This window comes from Plutella xylostella, chromosome 29, assembly GCF_932276165.1.
Source record: "Plutella xylostella chromosome 29, ilPluXylo3.1, whole genome shotgun sequence".
Lineage (NCBI taxonomy): Eukaryota > Metazoa > Arthropoda > Insecta > Lepidoptera > Plutellidae > Plutella > Plutella xylostella.
In genome coordinates, this window is record NC_064009.1 from 9,781,214 (window position 1) to 9,804,600 (window position 23,387).

The 23,387-nt window shown below is 36.0% G+C and overlaps 1 protein-coding gene across 1 annotated transcript in view; it reads right to left on the reverse strand.

Annotated features, from left to right (window-relative positions):
• The window catches only part of LOC105398540 (collagen alpha-1(XV) chain), a 150,914-nt gene that overhangs the window by 81,882 nt on the left and 45,645 nt on the right, over positions 1-23,387 (reverse strand). The window lies entirely within an intron of this gene.

Below are 23,387 nucleotides of genomic sequence, written 5' to 3' on the forward strand. Positions count from 1 at the left end.
GAATATAGCCGAAAAAAACTATTCAATGCAATACATTTTTCTAAAATATTGTAAATACAATTATCTAATTGTGATGTTATGCTCCCAAAAACTTAAACGTCATCATCTGATGACGTTTAAGTTTTTGGGAGCATAATTACTTATAATATATTATGGTAATAATATGGAGGTACCTACTATGTATGTGAGGTTTGAGTTTCTGTTTATTATAGGTGATGACATGAGATGAGGTTATCTCAACTGAACCGCTCTAACAAACTGTCAAAAATTTACTTATTGACATAAAGAAATTAGACATTGTAACCGAAGATAGCCGAAAATATTACCCACCTCACTAATATTTATAAAGCCAGTTAGTAGGGAAGGTGTGAATACAACCGTTATTATGATGACCCTAATATAAAGACACCTTTGACACCAGAGTGCAATAAAACATACTTATGCGTAGGAAAAATATCAAAAGCAAACACACTACATGACTGAGTGCTTTATTCTAGGATATTCAACAATTTTAAGGCAATATTGATAAAATGTTTTTTTTTTTATTTCACTATCGAACCTAATGTTTAGAAAATCTACGCTCGAGGAATCTTAAAAACATTCCAAAAAACATAATTCTAATCTACAAATAAAAAAGCCACTTATGAAACTACTTAGGTAGTTTCCAAACTTAGGCTTCCTGAACAGGGTGCTGCGTTTATATTTATTTTATACTATATTAAATGACATTTAACTAGCTATATTTATTGCTATTATACTTATTTATTATTATTTTTTGTTTTCTTCTGAGGTTTATTGTTGTGTCTCTTTTTAAAATTGTTTGTTCACCCAGAATAGGGCGTCAGTACACAGTGCTCAATGCTCATCGACACTCAATAATGATGTAGGCATAATATAATATGACATTAAAAAAAGTTTTGTATACATTTTGATGAGTGTTGAATAGCCGCTGATTGTTAAAGGCAGTTGCAGAAGCAAAGCCTTCATAACATACTACCTGTGGTGGTAACAGATGGTGTATTTGTTGTTCTAAATTAAATTTCAATTATTTCACTTTTCAAAACTAGACTTCAAGTAGCGTTGGTCACCGTTGAAGGGTTAGGCCTATTAGGTAGGTACTTAGGTAGTTAACAGTAGCTTATGTCCAAGGTGCACCGGATTATGATAGTTCAATAAACATTAATATTTAAGTTAATTAAATTATGAATTTGAATTATATTTAAGTTTACATCGATTAGACACAATTTTTTTGTATACAAATCCGCTGATCCGTTACGGTTTCTGCCAAACATCATCAAACTCAGAAAACTTAATTACACCTCTATTTTCGTCAACGACTTATCCACGATTTGACATGCACTATATAAAAACCTCGATCCGCCCTTTTCGCATTCGGGATCTATTTTTATTTCTTGCAACATTTTACACAAATACCAACGCCATGAATTATACATAACCTAGATACGCAACACACCTGTCGACTGAAAAAAGGTAATGTGTCACCTTTTTGGGCATTCCCCAGGGTATACCTTCCCCTTTTAGGGCTATTGGGTGAATCGGGCGGGCTCCCGAAATAAATATGTTAGGCGATGACTTGCTTTATTTATTTGCTAAAGCTCTTCTGTTCTGATAAGAACAAACCGATCAATGCAACTAGTACACAAAAAAGAACAAAGGAGAATGGCCATTTCTCTATGGCGCCATGACCCAGAGCGGCCATTGATGAAACATACACTGATGTGTAGTCCGTGACTACAGCATATACTTGTATTAATTTTATTATTATGAGACATGGGAGAACGAAGATATAGGTGCTGAAAGATCAAGTCTTTCTACTGTACTAGATGTTACCCTCGAGCTAAAAATTGATTTTAAAAGAGTTTCCGTGGGAATTCCTGGCTAAAAAGTATTTTATGTTACTTCGGGATAACGGGAACTTGAATAGAATGAAATAATTTTTGGAATTGGTCTCTTTATAAAAATAGGTTTCTGAGTGTGAAATGTGCAAAAATAATTATGATATTATTTGCATAAATAAAATCATGTAAATACATTTTGTGATGCGCTATGAATTGGGAATCCCATGATTTGGATTATAAAACTTATTTGTGCGTGTACTATTCAGCAAAATCTTATTTAACGAAAAAAAATTATTTAATTAATTTACTTTTGAACCCTAATATCTCAAGAACCCCATGGTTTAGATTTTTTTAAATATTTTTCCCTGATAATAGACATTTTTATCAATAACTTAACATAGGTTTGGTGAGTGGCTGCTAACTTATGCAAAGCGGGTCAGGTTTCGCCATTCTTCTTTTAATCCGAGGTATGAAAAAGTTGCACTTGACGTCAAATGACCATTTCTTAAAACATTTAATTAGAATTACTTATATTAAAATAGTTACGTTTTCAAATGGTGGGTAATATTTGCGCTCTTAAAATATGTACTTCAATATTGCGGATGGCGCCATTAAACTAGTTTTTTTAATGAGTATTTTGATGCTATTGTCACTGGGACGTTTTCATTGCTCGTGAGTGTATAAGTTATACGTATTGCGCAGATAACTGTACGGAGTAGCGTCGAAATTGTCAATAAGAAGGTAAGCAAGCAAAAAAATGCTATAAAATAAAATAAATGCTAATAGTCATGCCTCGTACTTGCATTGTATGGAAATGCCAAAAATACAGGGTGCTTTAATGTCTGCTTAGTGCCCGAAATGAGCCTACTACCGGAGTGACGTCTCCATTATTAGGGTTCCGTAGCCAAAATGGCAAAAACGGAACCCTTATAGTTTCGTCATGTCCGTCTGTCCGTCTGTCCGTCTGTCACAGCCGATTTACTCGGAAACTATAAGTACTACAGTGATGAAATTTGATGGGAATATGTGTTGTATGAACCGCTACAAAAATATGACACTAAATAGTAAAAAAAAGAATTGGGGGTGGGGCCCCCCATACATGTAACTGAGGGATGAAATTTTTTTTTTCGATGTACATACCCGTGTGGGGTATCAATGGAAAGGTCTTTTAAAATGATATAAAGTTTTCTAAAAAACATTTTTCTTAAAGTGAACGGTTTTTGAGATATCAGCTCTCAAAGTCGTAAAAAGTATGTCCCCCCCCCTCTATTTTTATAACTACGGGGTATAAAATTCTAAAAAAAATAGAGGTGATGCATGCTAATTAACTCTTTCAACGATTTTTGGTTTGATCAAAGTATCTCTTATAGTTTTTGAGATAGGTTGATTTAACTACGGAAACCTTTGTGCGCGAGCCCGACTCGCACTTGGCCGGTTTTTCTTAATAAATACGGCTCACCCTGGGTAGTCAACCACAAACTTCATAGAAAGAACTGTCAGTTTACAAGAGGCTTATGGCTTAAAGCATAGCAATTTATGTCGTCGATCGTCGTTCAATATTATTATGTCGTATTTCTGTAATATTCCGGTTGAACGTTCATTAGTAAAAATAAAATCCCTTGCCATGCCTTTCTTTATATACTCGAATTTGACTTTCTGTCTTACACAAACATTGGAACATCGAGTATCACGATGACGCTTGCTTCTTTCTATGTATTAGGGGGTTCGTGTTAGTTATCATAACTGGAAAATTTATGGAGAAGAATGTCTGCCTACCCTACAAGGGCGAACCTATAGCGTTACTGTTTCTCTGTTATTCAGCGAAAGCTTTTGTTCAACTGAATATTGAAGTAAAATAATTATGAATATTAATTAATGGGATAAAACATTCATGATGAAGTTAATGAAACAAAATATACTTATTAATCCTCTTAACGTATCGACAAGATTCATTTTCACGCACCAATAATAGAGGTGCTATAATGAGCTGTATTCCGTAGCTTTCGACATGAAAATATGACATCCATCTCTTTCAAACACAGTAGGAGTGGGAAAGAGAACGTGATTCATTTCGATGCGTTTTATACACGTTATAGATCAGAATTCAGAAGGCAGGCTTTAAATATACGCGTCAGTAGTTGTAATAAAATAATTATTTTCTAGAATGAGCTTTTTGCTGTTACACTCTATTGTTATTATTTTATTTATGTTTCCGTTTCCAATTTGACAATATGATTATAATTATGAGCGAATTGGTGGAAAATAATACGTGTTGCTTTAAGCTCTTAAGCTTGAAAGCTTTTATAGTCATTTTATTATTCTGTATTGAACTTAATATTTAAGCAGACTTATAATATTTTAGTTATTTGATATACTTACCAACACTACACATGTGTAAATGATATTTTTTTTTATTTTTTTTTATTATTTGGTCTACAAAACTGAACAAATCAAAAAATATCAAATTATATATGATATTGCATTGAAATGCAGACGCAAATATAAAAATATTCGCACTTTAGTGTAACAGTACATTGCACTCGTTTAATATTCTACAAACGTTTTTTGTGCATTGGAAGACATCCATGTATTTGTTGAAAGTAGCAGTCAAATTTGACTCTTAATAAGCTTAATTTAAGGACAGTATTAAGTCGAAAATTAAGCTTTTATAGACGTTTACACTACACCAATATTTATGTGCAACTATGCATATCAAGCGTTTTATTTGCAAGTGTGTGAACTTAAATAATGTAAGTAATACAATATCAATAAGAAGAACAAATTCTTATTCTCATTGCAACTGTTGATACAACAAAACCTATACTGTTTTGGATTCATCATTATCGTCAATATATATATTATCATCAACATTGAACTAATATTGAATTCACAATAAATCAATGATCTATCGTATGAATATTTGTAATATTTTGCACTTTCCCATTTTCTTATGTATAATTATTTCTCTTCTCCTAGGTAGTCTGGAAGAAATTACTCTTAGTAATAAGGCCGCCATTTGTACCGTCTATGTTGTGCATGTTCTTTTGTAATTTCTTTGTTTATTGTGTGCAATAAGGAATTGTCTATCTATCTAACATAAGCGTTTACAAGACAAAGGGCTTTCTATATATCTAATAAAAATCCGTTTAGGAGTAATTTAGTGATTGTAACTGGAACTTTATCACTACTCGTGAGTACAATAATATTATCACCCTGTATACAATTGCACTATCACAAAGTTTATTGGTATGATAGATACTTAGATAGACGCTAATCTAACAGTCAGCATAACTAGACTTAGACAATTGCCATTTAACGTGGTATCAGCTTAGGAACTTTTGTTAGCAAAGTACTTAGCACAAGTTGCAGAAAACTCAGAGTAGAAACTCTTACAGTGAGTTTCCTCGATAAATGTTCAAAGAGTATATTTACGAAGATTATAGAGATTGAGATAAATACTACACAGTATAGGTGTTGCCAAATAATAAGTAGATATACAAGGTGTTGCAAAAAGGTATGGGTAGTTAGTGAGAAGAAAGGGAATGATTTTGAACAACATTTTTGTAGTAAACTCCCGAAAAAAACTTTGTTTGTCACGTGACCTTTTATAGGAAGTAGTGTATTTTTGCAGATTTCCACAAGTTGATTAGAGTCACTGAACATTGGTTATCATCAGTAGGTAAATCGTGTGGGAGTCAGGAGGTCTAGTACAGTTTACGTTTCTCGCATACTAAGTAGCGCCTCTTGCGTAAACTATCATGAAACTTTTGACAGATATTGTATGCAGATGACAGGAGAAAACATGAACTTTTTTATTTTTCAATAATAGCAAATCCCGTACTTACTAGAGGCCCTGAAGTGTAAAACCCACTGTATCCTTTACAGTGGCGTTACTCTGCGCTGGTAATCTCTCCACGTAAATCTGGGAGCACGTTCGGAATATTACCGCGCCGCGTAATTGTTTATTTGTTAGTGGAATTACGTCCCAGTGATTAGACTGAGTTTCTGAACGGATTTCACTTTGCTGCACAATATAACTAGTTAAGTGTAATATAGTAGTTTTACTGCGAAAACTTATTATTAACGAAACGGTTACATACCGCTAAGGTATTGTCGCTTTTCTTCTGCAAACTCCTCTAAAATGTATTTTTTGTCATTTTTCGCAGTATAGTAACGATAATTTTATGTGTAGTACAGGGTGTTAAAATTAAATAGACAAAAGGTACATCATTAAATGTTTTCACAGCTAATTCAAGGTTTTCACATCGTCATCGTATCATAAAGCTAAAGGCCTGTTAGTTCATACTCAATACTCAATCTTTTATTGCATCCATAAGTAAGTTTTACAGGTGATCAATACATTAAATTAAGAACTTTATGGACCCAACGTCAACAAATGTCTATCGTCTACTCGATATTTGAGGTCAGTTCTCGGCACTGACCTATCATCTGCTAATGAATAGACTGGGGCAGTTTAATTGGTGCTAATTCGCGCGAAATTATCCTGTGACGGGTCACTGACCTGTATTGTGCATAATTTTACAGTACATTAGTTGCTGCCATAGCTATTACTATACTATAAACGTAGTATAATACAGATGTTGCAAAAGTTGTAAGTATATTACAAAAGTTGTTCAGAATGACGAACTAAGTCAATTTCTTTTGACTTAGTTCGTCATTCTGAACAACTTTTGTTATAAGACTTTTGGAAGTTCGTATTAAATTAAACTATGGCTAACAACACTCGGGGTAACATTACCTATTAGTCCAGTCAAGGAATGAGGTGTAGAGTGCGTGAGCAGGTAACTCAGCGATTCCTTCAGAAACTTGTTCAGGGGGCTTAGATTGTTAACATACCAAAAGTCCTGACTCCTAGGTGATGAGCGGGGGGGAGGAGGGGGGGATAAAGATACGAATTTTTGGTTTTTTGCTTATATCTCGAAAACGGTGCATCGGAGACAAATATTATAAACTACTTAAATGAAGGTCTTAAGATTATCTAAAACTTTTATATCATATGTTTTTTTCTAATTACTAACCGTTTTCGAGCTATTACACTCGGAAAAAATTGAAATTTACAAGAAAAAGTATCCATGTCAAAAAATTCATAAACATTGCATCATATTGTCTTAACCAATTCATAAACGAAAAAAAATGAAGAGGAAAGAAGTTGTAGATTTTTTTATTCCCTTTTAGAATATATTACATATGCTGGTCAATATCCAACCCGCCTAAAGTTAGAGCTATTTTAAACTTGCATTTTGGTAAAGTCACTGACATAGCTCACCGAATTAGTAACGTTAAGTGTGAGTAAAATAGCTGTACCTTTAGGTGGGTTGGACATTAACCAGCATATGTATATATATTCTAAAAGGGAATTTAAAAATCTACAACTTCTTTTCTATTCATTTTTTTCATTTATCAATAGGTTTAGACAATATGATGCAATGTTTATGAATGTTTTGACATGAATACATTTTTCTTGTAAATTTCAACTTTTTCCGAGGGTAATTAGCTCGAAAACGGTCAGGAATTAGAAAATAACATATGATATAAAAGTTTTAGATAATTTTAAGAACTTTATTTCATTAGTTGAAAATATTTCTCTCCGATGCACCGTTTTCGAGATATAAGCTAAAAACCAAAAATTCGTACCTTTATCCCCCCCTCCTCCCCCCAGCTCATCACCTAGGAGTCAGGACTTTTGGTATGTTAACAACCTAAGCCCCCTGAACAAGTTTCTGAAGGAATCGCTTAGTTACCTGCTCACGCACTCTACACCTAATTTTGAGTCATTTATTGACTGGACTATATGGCTATGACCTAAGAAAGCGGTGGTAGCTCAGTCGGTTAAGCGCCCGCTTCTCAATCAAGAGATACGGGTTCGAATCCCGGCGCTGACATGTAGGTACCAATGAGTTATTTTATCTTAAGTACCATGTATACCATCGCTCTTACGGTGAAAGAAAACATCGTGAGGAAACCTGCATATCTAGATTTAGCACATCTAGATATGTGAATCCACCAACCCGCAGTGGTGGTCCACTGCGGGTTCCCGCGTGGTGGGAAATGGTCCGAGCTTAGGAAGGCAGTTTAGACCTTGGGGATATGCACAAATGCTCCACTCGAGAGAGCCAGGTGCAGGTGCTTACACCCCCACAGAGAATAGAATAGAATAGAATAGACCTAAGAAAAATTAATCAAAAATAGATTCAACCGTTTGGGAACCTCGCTACCACAGACAGGTACACAACCACGTTAAACTTATAATACCCCTTTTTGCGTCCGGGGTTAAAGACTCTATATGCGATACCTATTATACATAATTTGCATGTGCGTAGGAACCTTCAACAGAGGAAATTGGTTATCATGCTCGCGGCATCCCGAAATACGTTCGACATTGAAACGTATTTTGACTTTGATACTCGTATCTACTCGTATTGAAAACACGAAATATTCCGAGAAATCGTTTCAACAGATATTACCATTAAATACCTAGGGGAAAAGGGGTAGTAACTGGCCACTTAAGCACCTTGGCCACTTTACGTGTGTGCTCCATCTAAATGAATGATCTGATTTAGGTGATTTATATATCTAATGATTCACTAGATCCTGTTGATTGTTTTTTTGATCAATTTAATAATCAATAAGAACTATTTATTTAAATATCTTTATTTAAATGAAAAGTATCACTTTTGTGTAGTAACTGGCCATAATTTTTAGTAACTGGCCCTCTTATTTTGCAGTAACTGGCCACCTAATATAATTAACTAAAATGACAAGTTTTAACCTTATAACTACTGCAAACATTATAAAAAACCTATTACAAATTAATGTGTTATGACGTAGTTAATGTGTTAACACTTAATAATGAGAAATATCTAATATTTCTTAACAAATAAACAGTTCATCATCATCATCACGTCCCCACCTGCTGGGGCACGGGTTTCCTTGCAATGAAGGAAGGATTTTCTAACAAAATTTAATATAAAAACAAAAATACTTCTTCAATTTAATACTCCTTCAATGTAATTAGTGTAACAACGTCACAATTCTCATATTATTATGACAAAAAGTAAGTTTCTTATCTATAAATCATCACAAATCTTTATTAACAATCATATTGAATTATTTCAAGTTTATATTAAGTCAAATCCTTAAATCTTAGCTTCTTCTTGAACTAATTTTAAGATTGTATAAAATACAACTTGCTACATACAACGCACGGACACTGAGAGAGGACGAGAAGATGGTGTAACACGACGTAGAGCTGGGCAAAAAAATAAGGACATCTTAGGGCTATCGGAGAGCGGTGGTAGCTCAGTCGGGTAAGCGCCCGCTTCTCACGCCAGAGATGCGGGTTCGAATCCCGGTGCTGACATGTACCAATTAGTTCTTTTAACTTAAGTACAATGTATACCATCACTCTTACGGTGAAGGAAAACATCGTGAGGAAACCTGCACATCTAGATATGTGAACCCACCAACCCGCAGTGGAATGCCAGCATTGTGGGAAATGGTCCAAGCTTAGAAAGACAGTGTAGACCATGCAGTGTAGTTATGCACAAAGGTTCCATTCGAGAGAGCCAGGTGCAGGCACTGACACCCCCACACAGAATATAATAGAATAGGGCTATCGAAAATCCTTAGAGAGGGACACGATGACCCTGAAGTCTGGCCACATGCTTTACCATCGGGAGGGTAACCAACTGTCCCAAGGTGGCGTAGGATTTCTTGTCAACAAGATCCTTGTCAACAAGTTAGTGGAGATCAGTAGTGTGTCGAATCGGGTAGCGTACCTTGTACTTAAACTAACCGAGAGGGATTCCTTGAAGGTCGTACAGGTATATGCACCAACCTCGACACACTCTGACACAGAAGTCGAAGCAGTATAGTTACGAAGATATCTCTAGGGCTATCAAGTGTACTGCTAAGACCCAATACACCATTGTGATGGGGGACTTCAACGCCAAAGTGGGAGTACAAGAATGCAAAGAATTGAGGGTAGGACCCCATGTCTTTAGTAGCAGAAATCGGAGAGGGTAAATTCTTGTTGACTTCCTCGAATGAGACAGACCAGAATGGGTACTTGATGAATTCTTTGTATGAGAAACATCCCCGGAGGAAGTGAACATGGTCAAACCCCGATGGTGTAGGACGAAAAATGAAATTGACTTCATTATGACTGACAAGCGGCACATATCCAGAGATGCCTCAGTGATTTACACATATCATTTATACATTTTAAACTGGGAGTGATCACCGACTTCTTGGAGGCACTCTGAATATCAACTTCAAGCTGGAGAGAAGACTGATGAAGCAGGCCCTTCGTCCCACGCTGCACCAAATTGAAGTTGGCATGGCAACAAAAGCTTCCAAAAAGAACAACACAGCCGATTCGAATCGCTGCTAACCACTACGGATATTGACGAGGATACAGTCCAAATAGTGAAGGCTGTTTGTGGGCTGGGCCACCATTATCTTGAAGAGATTTAAGCATATATCCTGAAACATAAAATAGTTCTCAGTAACTGGCCATGTAGTAACTGGCCACTAGAATACCTATGCCAGTTACTACTAAATATTGAACGATTTTTACAAAATTTTGACCACAGAAAATGCTATTTAAAACCAAGGTAATAAGCTGTATTTTAAGTTAATTTACTTGCAAGTAGCAAATTGGGGTAACTGGCATAGGGGGGCCAGTTACTAAAAATACTATAAAACTGGAACCAGTAACTGGCCAAGTCGAAAAATGCAATAAAAAATCAAATTAAGGATTAAATAAGTACAAATTATAATTGCTTACCTCAAAATCTATCGTTGTCACTATTTAAAGTTACTCACAGAAGCTGGGGACAAAAAATATCACCTCTCGAAATAATGTCTTCGCTTAACGTTTTCTTAGCGCACAACCATTTTTACAGACGCACTGTCGCCGACTGTCAGAAAATTGCGGGTATTTTGAAGACCAATCCTTCAAGCGGAATGAGTGTGAACTAAAATGAACGACAACTTACTAGTGGTTAGTGTCAAGGTGTAACAGATGACGTGCTGTCATCGTATTTCTTATTTTAGGCGAATAAAAAGCCGTGTGGCCAGTTATTGGGGGTGGCCAATTTCACCAGTGTTTACCCTACACGGTATACCGGTAATGATTATAGGGAATTCTAGACTTAGAGTCAACATGTAAGCCCGCCGCAATACGTGAGTGGACTATGCTTCGGGTTCGCTAATGGACTAGGTTGGGATTGGGATATCCAAAAGTAAGGGTGTGGTCGTATTAAGGTAAGCGTCCACCTTTCGGCATTATAATATGTACCTATCAGACGTTATGGATTGTCATAAAAATGTATGAAGCAACGACGTCGGTAATGCCGATGAAGTGGACGCACTTGTGTGAATATAATTATGTCTATACCTTGTCTATACAAAGAATACTGAATGTTATGGGTTAGTTGAAAATAAGATACCCTAATTTTTCAGTCCAAAAATGTTTTAATCACTAATGCTATTCACACAATACAGCTGGATCTCAGTTTATATAATACTTAAACACATAGGTACATAAAATTAATACTTAATTCAAGAACAAATAAATCGCCTTTGAATTAGCGCCCAGAGCATTCTAATCCAATTGGGTCTTTGATAAATCTTCTGCCACTAGCACTGCACTTCTTGATTGGTTAAATAAAAGAATAATAATTAAAAAGCTTGAAATATATCAATGTCTGGCTTGCAAAAAGACCGCTAACTCCTTGACTGTTCTTTCTCATTGAATAGCGGAGACAATCCACTCGAAATTAGTTTTGTTTGCAGTAACATACTTGTTTGTTGATTTTATATCTATTAATGGGGTAAATCAAATCAATCAAAATATAAATATTGTTCGTAACTATTTCAGATACTTTAAAAATATGGGGCTTTTTTAATTTTTTTTTGGCCTTAGCTCAAATTTCATTCATAAAACTCGTTAAACGTGCTTTAATTGTTTTTCATCACAATACAGTTTCCGCGTCACGGGTCCGTAATTGGCATTTATAAACTAAGTTAATTCGTAGTCCACAAATCACAGCGCTGTCGTTATTTATGGAGAATCGCGATCTACGTCTGACGTTTATCTACGTTAAATACGACTCTATATGACGAAAAACTAAGTTTCAGAGCGCTGCCGCGCCAGCACGACTCTACCTCGTATTAAACGTGCCGATTGTACGACAGCAGCTCGCGTTCGTTCGTTTTTCGTCAGTACCTACAGAGTAACCGTACAGTAAACATTATCCGAGTGCTACCTCCGCTCTACTCTCCGGCCACGAGCCGCGGTTAATGAAAGGGCGCTGTGTGCCGCTAAGTGATCAGACAAATTAATTGCAGCTGCTGAAAACAGCTTACTTCTGCACCGAACAAAGCGCAGTTGTTGCTGAAATTAAATATCTGTGAGATTTCGGCTTTCCGAGCCGTTTTAATTGGACACTGTCAAAGAGACGTTCTTCAGAAGCTGAGTCATTGGATATTGTGAGGGGCTTTAAATGTGAAATTGCATAGCTTCGGGTGCATCCAGAGGCCAGATTTTGATTGTAATAGCACAGTTGTGCGACCATTATGCGAATCGTGTTTTTTCACGTTTCGTTATTTTTTTTGACGGGAGCAATGCTTTTTATATACCCATGTTCACACGCTTCACGAATCGTGAAAAAAGACGTAGACGGATACGTCGGTCACTACGGTCATTAGAATAGATACCGAATCGTCAAAGACGTATCCCGTGTGAATGCGCCCTAACATCTCGGAATCGTTTTTTTTAATGCGACGATCACTCTATAAACAGCAAATAAATTCGTATTGTCCAGTTCTCAACATCAATATCAATAAAACGTATTGGTTAAAAAGCGTTGCTTTCCGATAGACTACGAATGTATTAATTCTATTTAACTACGTCGCGTATGTTTAAGGTTAAAATGGAAAATGACAATTTGCGACAACGTTTTGTGGAAGAAAATAGACCAACTGAGGGTTCAAGCTCAAGTATAAAACAGCAGGATACATTTTCGTCGAGATCACGATTATTTTGCTGCAACCCAATTCTATTCTATTGGGTCAAAGCTCAAAGGTAATCGTGGTTACGTTTGACATTCCATTTTAACTGCACCTGAATCTAAACACGAATTTGCATGATGCCAATGCTAAGTATACAGGGGCCTATCGCGAATTCAAAACGAAATAACATTTACAAAGTAATTAAGTAGTGTCAAATTCAATACAAATTGAATCCGAAAATCTTTGTCAAAACTATGAATTTGCGGGTAAGTAAGTATATAACCCATGGAAGTAATAAGTAATTTGTACAACTATGTACGTAAGTACTTATTACTTCCATGATATACTTAACCACATTAACCACTGCGCTACCCATCGTCTCTTTGGATCTGTCAATAGATTTGAAACCTCAGAGAATTCAACAAAAACCTATTCTTACGAAAACCTGTTTGTTTTATATGCAAAAGTAAATAAATCGAATCTCTCTTGTATGCCTCATAGGTCCCGGGCCATGAATTTTGTATTGTGTTGTTACTATTTCAATCTACCATCTCGAACCCGTGGCCGTGGGTAGCTCAAGTTGAAGTACAGATACAGGGTGGCCCTTTTAAATTTATCAGAGTTATCAGTTTGTAAAAATTGACACTATTTATAATAGGTATACCTATAATTATATTATGGTTTGAGAGTTTTCAATTACAATCCTCTTTAAAAACAGAAAATAATATCACATACAAAAAGGCGGCCTTATTGCTTAGGTATAGCAATCTCTACTAGACAACCTTTGTATGGATGAGAGTTTTTTTAGGTTAGTAGATACCTATCAATAACTTTTCTATTCTTTTAATGCAGTCTTACCTAAGTTATAGTTATAAAGTTAACTGTTAATATTTAATATGCGTAAGTACTTAGCTTACCTAACTTAAGATTACAATAACTTAGGCACTGTAACAAAGGTGGCACTTACAAAGGTCGTAAACTTATTTGCTTAAAAGCTTTGAGAAACTCGGGGCTCGGCTTGACCGAATCAAGAGTCTATGACGTGGGTTGAATGATTCTATGTGTAAATAAATTTTGCATATAATATACACTCACGACGAGCAACGAAAACGTTCCACTTACAAAATGTTGTGGAGGTTATGAGGGTGTGCTTAGCGGATGTCTAAATATTAATTACTTATTCAGAGTGTTACAATAGTGGTCATATGAAAGGTGACTCAACTCATAATGCTAAACATGTTTGACCCTGTAAATTTTGGAAATTCGCGAAGAAAAAAATTACTAGAACCTTTGGAAACTTTTTTAAATCCTAAGCTAAAGTGACCTTCCAGCATCACGACCACAAATGTAGGGTCTCCTCTACCATATCGCAGCTCTCAACCGTATCAGTCACCCAACAATGGGGAGATATGAATTTATTGACAAATGATAGCGCACCCGCATAGACCGTCCCCTGATAGTTCGCTAATGAACTGTCACACACACACACACACACACACACACACACACACACACACACACACACACACACACACAAATGACATTGTCTCCACATGTGTGTGTAATTACCTGTCTTTATGAGCGGTTCTCTGCCGAATTGTGTGCGAAATTGGGCACGGTTTGGGTGCTGTGGCGAATAGGAGTTGAAATTTCTTGCCCTCTTTTACTTTAAGTCGTTATTTACTTTATGATACTTTTTACTCTCAATGAAATAGTTGATAAGTGGTCGCGTTCAGTGTTATCGTTATCTATATTTGTAAATTATAACTTGAGATATTTGTTACTGTGCAAATAAAGTTAATTGTATTGGCTGGTTAGGATTTAGGGCCAAAAATTTTGTGTTGATGATAGGGAATAAATTGTTCCATGTTAACTAAATATATTGTAAAATAAATTGGTTTTATGTGTTAAAATAATTTAAATTGCACTTAATTTATTTTTACCGATAGGAACCCTGAAGCAGCACATAGCACAATAAGTATTTTAAAACAATTCAAAAATAACTATGGTTTTTTCTGATTCTGACAAAGACAAACAACCAGTAAGCTAATGTTAAAACAAAAAGAGTGAAAACGTCTCGTCTGTGCATCGCATATTAGTACAGTCAGACCCATAAACACCTTTGTGAATTCCTTCAGAGAATAAGAAAATATAATCTACTTACTCATTTATCTTCAGAAGTACTAGGTAATCTTGATCTGTATTCATAATTAAATACTATAAGGATTTTATAACATTTTCCAAACGTACAACATAAAAAAAGAGTATTATTGCATCTAGCACGCTTTATGAATTTCCAAAACAAAAGTGAGTTTGAAGTGAATTGCTGCCGGTAAACTGGCTTCTCTTTGTAAAACTGACGTGTGATCTTCAATGTACTTCAAAATCATATTCGCTTTACATACAAACGTTGAAATAAAACGAGTTGGCAGAAATACGGCAGTTACTGACATGTTGCTATCTGATTCTCTCGCTTTCCAAACCAGCATTATTTCACTGTAAGTCGCAATATTTCACATCAAATCGTCCGTTTCATACTCACTTTTATCTCTTATTTGTTAGGAATCAAAATCCGTTTTAGCCCATTGTTTTTGTGGTTGCATTTTTTGGTTTTTGCATCTATTTTGAGGAGTAAGTACTTATATTTCTTCTTCGAATAATAGCCATGGCAGAAGTAATTAACTTATTAGGACAAAATATTTATAATAAAACCTACCTATCACATTAGGTATTTATTTAGGTACTTTATCCACGGAAGATATATGTATAAACTATCAACCATCATAGAAGTCTTCCTATCAACTTTGATGAATATTAAATACCCCAGTGTTAAAGGTCTCAGGTTCGAAACCTGACCCAGACACAAATGACGCTGATTGCCGCCATCAAGATCCAGTTTAGTAGTCCGACTAGTCAGACTCTGATAATGGCCTAGTCATATTATTATCTCGTGATGTGGCCACAAAGGATAAAGCACAATGGATTAACTTGCACTTGGCAGTTAAATATTATTATTATAATTACTATTAAAATTGTTAGCAAAAACCTTTTAATATCAAGAATTTGCAGATAGATGAAACATTGTTAGAATTTAATATTAATTAAGTAGTTTAAATAAAATAAGTACATACCATCTCTTCAAGACCAGACAACTATCAACTAAAAATTGTTCAGAATTATAAACGGCTTTCAATGTTGGTACTTAAAAACGTAACTTCTTTAAAAATACCACACTACGTTTTTACGTACCGCCAGGGTTTAAAAGAAGTCATTTGGCCAGAAATGCACTGTACGCAGTACGACATAATCGTTAAACTGTGTTATTTATTTTAGGTACAAGTGGTACCATGATAGAAAGAAATACATCATCATAACCCCCCTTATTATAAAATGTAGACTAATGACTTTAATATAGCTTTAATGCAAATCAGTAGTCTAAAATCAAGTTTAAATCAGAACTACCTTTCGTTTTAAACTTATAATAATAATATTATTATGATAAATAGGTACTACAAGGTATCGTGTACCTTTTTTGGATCAGTATTTGATAGACGCAACGGTTTTATTTTGTAAATTCGGTTTGAATAAATTTGAATAAATAACTGAAAGAAGCTTTTTCACTCGCTACAACTATAACCACAACTATTGGTGACTTGTTAGATTATCTAATTGGAGCAGCCTGTATTTATAAGGGACGTAAAATTCATAAAAGCTCATAACTGGTTTTCTGCGCATAAAATGTTGCAGCTGCATTTTGATGTGTGAAAATGTTGGTATTAAAGTGAATTTCACAAAAAAAGCTTCTACTGATTATAATTTGTTGGTCGTTGGACTTATGATCTGCGGAAGGTAGCGGGAAGCCGCTGGATGCAGATGGCGGGTGACCGTTTGGGGTGGCGATCGTTAGAAGAGGCCTATGTCCAACAGTGGACTATAGAAGGCTGAGAGAGAGAGAGAGAGAGAGAGAGATAGAGATTATAATGTAAACTGATGTAGGAAAAAACTTAGATCCGACAGGTTGCCGGTGGTGGCTGGATGAGAAAGGCTGACGACAGAGTGTTGGGGCGCTGCTTGGGAGAGGCCTATGTCCAGCAGTGCACGACTACGGGCTGATGATGATGATGATGATGAAGTCAATGAACAGCAAAAGTTAATGAACCAAGGCCTCGTTCAAATACCATTATTTATGTCTATTTAAGTACTATAAGTTAAAAAAAAAACCTAAAGTTATGTAAGCAAGTACCTAAGTATAGCCCAGTTTCTAAAACGTAAAATCGAAAATACATCTACAAAAGCGCAAAGTGAAGCAATTAAATAGTTATAAATCATGTAGCACACACACCGTGCATTGCATAGGTGCTCTTTAATTGCACACACGAGATTAGATTGAAATGCAAACGCCCGTCGGCATAATTGAAGTAATATTCATAAAACTATATTTAGCTCTGGATAGTATTCCTTTCCTATCCAGTGAGAGACACCGCCGCGCCGGCTTTAGTTTTAAGTCTTTTTTTTTAAAGATGGCTCAGGAGTTTCTTGCCTCCGTTCTTTTACTAAGACAGAAAGAGCCCCCCTTATCCGAACGGGGAGTAGTTTGTAAAAATTGACGTTCATCAGAAAAAAAAAATATTTATACGATGAATAAAAATATTTGACTTTGACTTTATTTAGATTAAAAATGTACAATCAAAATGTTCTGTCACACACAAAAACATAACAGTAAACCGTCCGTATTTTGCTTACTGTAAAACCGTTTTATGTTAAACCTAATGACACAAATCTTCTAACCGAACTAATCCTAACTATCCTAACTAATATTATAAATGCGAAAGTAACTGTGTCTGTCTGTCTGTCTGTCTGTCTATTACTCTTTCACGCCAAAACTACTGAACGGATTTGAATGAAATTTGGTATACATACGGTCTAGACCCTGGGAAAGAACATAGGCTACTTTTTATCCCGGAATTCCCACGGGAAAACTTTTTAAGGCGAAGCGAAGCGCGCGGGAACAGCTAGTTAGAAATAAGAACTCAGTGGTAGAAGTGAGGTGTTCTTTTTCGAGACGATTATTTTGCACTGACACTTCATCTTGTTCGTATATTGTTAAGTTCGGACTTGCCAGCCACATAAGAGCACATATAATATAATAATATATATAATATGTGGGGACATCTCACACACGGCCATCCGACCCCAAGCTAGGTAGAACCTGTGTTATGGGTGTCGGACAGCTGATATATCTATACAAATACATAGATAGATAGATACTAAATATAAATATCAACACCCAAGACCCGAGAACAAATATCTGTGTTTAAACCAATATCTGCCCCAGCCGGGAATCGCACCCGGGACCTTCGGCTCAGTAGTCAGGGTCACTAACCACTACGCCATTCGGTCGTCATAACCAAGGACTTTGTATTATAACATACAAAGTCCTTGCACATAACAGAGTGTAGCAAGAGTCGCTGTTGTCGGATACGACGAAGAGGACATCATAATTATTGTTAATCTAATCCGTCGGACAACCTTTAAAAGGTGCTCTGTGTAGGGGCTTGATCTAAGGATCAATATTATGTTGCTGAAAAGCTTAAACTTTAGAACTCGTAAAAAATAAGTGATCAAAGGAATTTTAAGCTCAATTTCACTTCTAGATAATTTAGGTACACGAAAGATATTTTATGAACCCCGAAACTTTCAGTTTTCAAGTATTTTATGTTAGGTGCCTAGCCTATGTCCTATTAAACCTTGTTTGAACTCTTTTTGTGCTAACCAATAATTTAACGATACCAATAGTATACATACATATGCACTCACGACTGTAATCCCCGAAGGGGTAGTCAGAGGTGGCTCACAATGCGAGCTCCCCACTTTTCGCAGCACGTTCGTACTCACGTGATAGGTTGCGAACCATATCGCCGTTTTGGCATAAGTACAATGCACTTAGGATACACATCTAGAATCTAGATGTGCAGGTTTCCTCACGATGTTTTCCATCACCGTAAGAGCACGTGGTATTATTGTACTTAAACTCCTTAATTGAAAACACATTTGAAAGAATTCATACCAATAGTACCACTGAAAATTACGCAATTAGGTAGGTACATATCTCCGTTTATTGAAGACTCACTTCGTTAGTTAACTCCGTGAATGTGCTAACTAGAAATGAAGTTACCACTTTTAGTTCACGAACACAAAGGAACTATTACCCTGGATGTTTAATTGCATGCATACTCACGACTTTATTACTCGCTTTTCGCTTTACAGTATTATTCTTATATATGTTTGTAGGTATAGAAAGGTTGACTTGTAGTAGTATATTATTTACACATTTTTAATTTACTGTAGGTAGTAACAGAGTGGTGGCCAAGAACTGGCAAACGAGAAATCAGACCGCCGGCCCGATGATGGTCTGATGACATTGTTAAGGTGGCCGGTAGACACTGGACTAGACTCGCACAGGACCGGAAGAGATGGCGTGATAGGAAAGAGGCTTATACCCAGCAGTGGGAAGATACGGGCTGAAAATGATGATGATGATGATGAGGTAGTAACATAATCATTTGTATGGAAAGGTTAAGTAACTAGCTTTGTGCTTGACTATATCTGCAGTGATGTACATACATATTTATGAATGATATTTAAGTTATGTGAGAATATTGCTTGCATGGCACGCCATTTTCCCGCATCTCGCGTGCGTATTCTACGGGTTACAATGAATACTTATGAACGCGTGCGGGGCAATCCCGCGTGCGTGATCAAATCCGCATGCTATCAAAAACAGCCTAAATAAGGCACTGTTTAATTACTAGGGGCAAAACACTTAAACCCAAATAAAACCTCAACAAAATGAAGCCACAGACACCATCCTTCTTTACAAATAAATATTTCACAAAGTGAATAAAATAAAGGAATAAAAAAGTATTTCCGCATGCTACCCTCACGGAAACTATGATAACTTTTTTCATGCAACTCTATTTCGGGTACGAATCGTAGTTTAAGCTCCCCGAATATTCCCCGTCTGACCTTTTCATTTGACCTTAATTAATTGAAAGCACTGCTGTAGCTTTCAGCTTAAAATTAATCCAATTTTTAATCGGAAGATACGAAAAAGCTTTTTCGTACCTATTAGCAACATAGTTCTTTTAAATACTTTTTAAATGGTAGCTCATGTAAGACTAAAATAAATATTTTCCAATTAGGCTATCTAGAGTCGTCTGGAGTACGTCCCACATCATGCTAAAGCCAGGGTAAGGTGTAAAAATAAATCATAAGTTTTTGATGTAAGTAGTTTCATTTTTCTAATTTTTAAATTCTACTAAAATAGCTTATTACGAAACGAACGAAATATCATATTTGAAAAATAACTCCTGAGGAAAAAGCGGGTTATTCTATATTTAAAATCACATTAGAAAATTGGTCCGGACGGGTCCAGCGCCGCACCCCGGCTGGATTGCTCAAAGTGGGTAAACTTCTGGAACGAAGTTTAGAACGGTATGGCCACGAATTTGCCAAAGTAAATACAATTGAAGTGGGTCGAGTCTGGTCGTCCTACTAGAACATCGATTGAACGAATTATAATAGGTTATCATAATGATTGGTTTACATAAAGGTGATTCGTGAATAATGCGAAAAATTTAAGGTACTTATGTAGATAAACTTTAAAAAATATTACAAAATATAACTGTTCTGATAATCACTTAAGAGCAGTGTTTGGCAATGCTAAACATATTATTATAAGGAAAACACAAATTTTCATGGACCAATACATTAGATTTACTTACATTATAATAATGAGTTTAATTCATTTAACTATCCGCATATACAGGTTGTTAAATTAAATTATTGTAAGCCAAAGGGGCTGACAGTGGCTGACACTAATCACTATGTATGGGACAAATTTGAGCTACCGCGAATCACAAATTTCCAAAAGTTGTAAAAAGTTGCTCAGAATGATTCCCTGAGTCACCCTCTTTTGGCTTACGATACTACTTTTACAAAAGCCTATCTATGAAAGATATTTATGACTTACACATCATCATCATCACGACCAATTACGTCCCCACTGCTGGGGCACGGGTCTCCTTCCAGTGAAGGAAGGGTTTAGGCCTAGTACACCACGCTGGCCAAGTGCGGGTTGGTGGACCCCAACACAAGCAAGCTTGTGCTGAGAGAGTTGTCGGGTAAGTGGGCAACCCGACTTACACATATTATACATAAATTATTGATCTAGCACCGTGTAATATGAATATAGAAGTCTATTACACCGTGTACCGTGCATGGCCATTAATCTTAATACCTTATTTGGTAAGTTCGTGTACATTTTACGTTGCAGCGAGCTGTTAGTAGCATCACTTTGACAAGGTCCTATTACATTGCTACATGACAGCACAAGTAGTATCTACTTTATAGATACTGTACAGGGTGGAAGTTTATTAAGGAGCGAGCCAAATGTCTGTTGATTTATACTACTCTAAAACTTGTTATGTAAGCTTGTATATCAAATTAAATTTAAAAATAAACACTAAATTTACTTTAAATATTCATGAAATTTCTAAAATCGTAAATTTTTCAGATTATGGCCTTGGGTTACGTCCCCTTTTAAATTACAATACATTTCCGAGCATCCTGTAGTTGTAGGTTTATTATTCTATGTCCGCCAAATTATAACTCTGAGATAGCACGGATAAAATACACCCTTACCTATAGTTTATTAGCCGTCTGCAAAGACATAGTTTAAGATAAATGGAGCTAACTTTAGCTGGCTCGGGGGTGCTTTGTACTAAGTCGTATCGTCAGGGCACTAAGGTTCTTTTTGCCGATGACCATAAATTAGTGACCATAGATTTATAGAGTTGTAATGATTCTGGTAGCCGACGACGTGGATGGTGTTGTCATGTTGAGATAAATAGGCGTAACTACAGGATAACCATGCTGAGTAATAGATCTTCCTTAGATTAACAATATACGGATAAGATGGAGTATCAGTGTAAATAAACTTCTGGACAAATTTAATACGTAACATCCCACTTCTACCACTAAGCTTATTTTGAATTAGTTCGGTTAGGACATTAGTTACTTTATTCATTGGTACAATGGTTGTCATTGTATGTTGAAACTTAAGCTAATTGAGAGTAAAAAAATACAGACAGTATTTAGCTTTGTTTTTGTATGTGTTACGTCATCTTGTTCGTATTTTGTTAATCTATGTTGTAACTACAGGACAACCATGCTGAGTTATTGATCTTCTATAATCCATGGTATTAATAAATAAATAAATATAAATAAATATGTGGGGACATCTCACACACGGCCATCCGACCCCAAGCTAGGCAGAGCCTGTATTATGGACATCGGACAGCTGATATATCTACACAAATACATAGATAGATACATATTAATTATAAATATCAACACCCAAGACCCGAGTACAAATATGTGTCTTTAAACAAATATCTGCCCCAGCCGGGAATCGAACCCGGGACCTTCGGCTCAGTAGTCAGGGTCACTAACCACTACGCCATTCAGTCGTCCGTAGGGGGAACGAGCTTGTTTTATATGTAACAGCTAAGTTAATAACATAATCTAATCGAAATACCTCCGTAGCGAAAAATTGCTTGATGCAAATTCATAATTCTGATAAATTTTATGTTTTAACTATCGATATACTATAAGAAGCAGATATACCCACTATAGTTATGAGGAAACGTTTCAAATATGGACACAGCTTTAAATTATTAATAAGTGAAGTACTTCCTTATTGGATAGGCCACAGCACTAGTGTGCCTCATTGGCAAATTCGTCCATTTATCCCAATTTAAAACATATAACTCTAATTTCAAATGCTCCAAAAACCATGAAACATTAGTCAAACGCCTGAAAGTCGCTCCCATCATTCCATTGCGATGTAACCGCTAATTCCCGCCAGTTCGGTTACCAACGATACTAATGGCTATAGTTTGTCGTCACTAATGACTTCCAAGGAGGGAATAAGAAACATCAAATGATTCAAGTTTACCCGCCAGAACTAATTACTAATCGATACAAGGAAACATAAGCACTCGAGTTCCTTGCGGGGTAGGCAAAACTGAGATGCTGTAGCCACTTTCGAATTCTACCTCCTTAATCACATTAAGTTAGGATTAGGAATATTTTTTTTATAAATAAGAAGCTACACTTTTGTAACATTTCAGTGTGTAGGTAGAAACCGCTGTAACGTTCGGGTGTTCTATTCTATTCTGAGAGAGGGCGAATTAAGTTCTCTCTCGTGGTTTTGTCGAGTGGAACCTTTATACATATCCCCTTAATTCAGTTCAGCCAGCCTAGCTCCCGATAAAACTGGAGCAGCAAGCCTGGGTGTTGCATAGCTGAGATAGGCGCTCTATTAGTCTAAGAATAAAAATGTTCGGCAGTTTTAAAAGTGTAACAGTGTATAACAATCCAATCAGTCCAGTTGTTTTTGCGTTTATTCGTTACAAATATAATATGTAC